Source organism: Pteropus vampyrus, unplaced genomic scaffold, assembly GCF_000151845.1.
Source record: "Pteropus vampyrus isolate Shadow unplaced genomic scaffold, Pvam_2.0 Scaffold3, whole genome shotgun sequence".
Taxonomy (NCBI): domain Eukaryota; kingdom Metazoa; phylum Chordata; class Mammalia; order Chiroptera; family Pteropodidae; genus Pteropus; species Pteropus vampyrus.
Genome location: NW_011888784.1, coordinates 197,065 through 198,573, shown reverse-complemented (window position 1 = coordinate 198,573; position 1,509 = coordinate 197,065).

Below are 1,509 nucleotides of genomic sequence, written 5' to 3'. Positions count from 1 at the left end.
CTAAATTACATGAGAGAAATGAAGAAATAATAGATATCTGAAAATATGAAGAGAGAGATTTGTACCTATTTTAGCAAATATATTCTGCAAACTTTTCAAAGTCTGATTACCCAAGAACAATCTATCACAAAGGAAAAAATTTAAGCAATTAGTGAAACCACAAAAAAGAATAAATTTTATCATTTTTAAAATAAATAGAAAAGTTGTTTGATAGCCATAGACATAAGGGAGAGTTTTATTTAACATTGGGTTATTGTTTGAGAAAAGCAGAACGAGACTTTTAAAAACTGTGCTCCATGGGAGGTCATTAGCAGTTCCCCAAACGCATAATTTCTTAAAAATCCATGTAGTATGTAGTTTTTGGGTACCTTTAATTTTAAAACAATCTCAAACTTGCAGAAAAACTTTAAGACCATGTTTTCTCCTACTATTTGAAAGTAAATTGCTAACATGATGTCCTATAACCGCAAATACTTTAATGTGTAATTCTTACAAACAAGAACATTGTCCTCCATCACAACCACAATACAACCAACAAAATCAAGAAATTAGCATTGTTAGAACCATAATCCTCAAACCCCATTCGAGTCCTGCCAATTCTCCCAACAATGTCATTTATAGCAAAAGGATGTAGTGCATTTGGCTGTCATGTCTTTTTAGTCTCTTTCAATCGTGAAATAGTTCTTTGGTGTTGTGTCGACTTCCATGATCTTGAAGATTTTCAAGATTACAGGTCACTTATTTGTAGAGTGTCCTCCAATTTGGGTTTGTCTGATGTTGCCTCATAATTAAATTCAGGTAATATGCATCAGTGGCAGGAACATCACAGAAGCGATACTGTGCTCTCATTATATCCTATCAGCTGACACAAGATTTCAATTTCATTGCTGGTGATATTAAGTTTGGTGGTGTCTGGCAAGCTACTCCACTTTGAAGTTATATTTTTTGCCTTTGTAATTTATGCACATTTAAGCATATAGGCTAAAACATTTTTAAACGATAATAAAACACAGTTGAATATGTTTTAAATCAACTTTTAATTCCTCGGAGGCCTTTTACCTCATATTTGCGTGGAGCTGAGGATGTTACTATCTTCCTCAGGTTCTAACTATATAGTTTTAAATGACTCTTCATATCATTTTTTCTTTGGCGGATCTGAATTTTCTGATTCGAGGGTACTTTCAGCTATAAGTCTGAGCTTAAAGAACTTTTAACTCTGAATGATAGCCCCAAAGTGTTCACAGTATTTATTTGCCTGGGAATAAAACATCTGCATTCATTTTTTATTTCTGTATAACAAATTATCACAAATTTAGCATCTTAAAACAATACACATTTATTATCACACAGTTTCCGTAGAGCATGGCTTAGCAGGGGCCTCTGCTCGTGGATGAATTTGCGGTGTTGACTAGGGCCAAGGTCTCAATCTGAGGCTCAGGTCTCTTCCAAGTTCACATGGTCGTTAGCAGTATTCATTCCTTGCAGCTGTAGAATTTATGGCAGCTTATT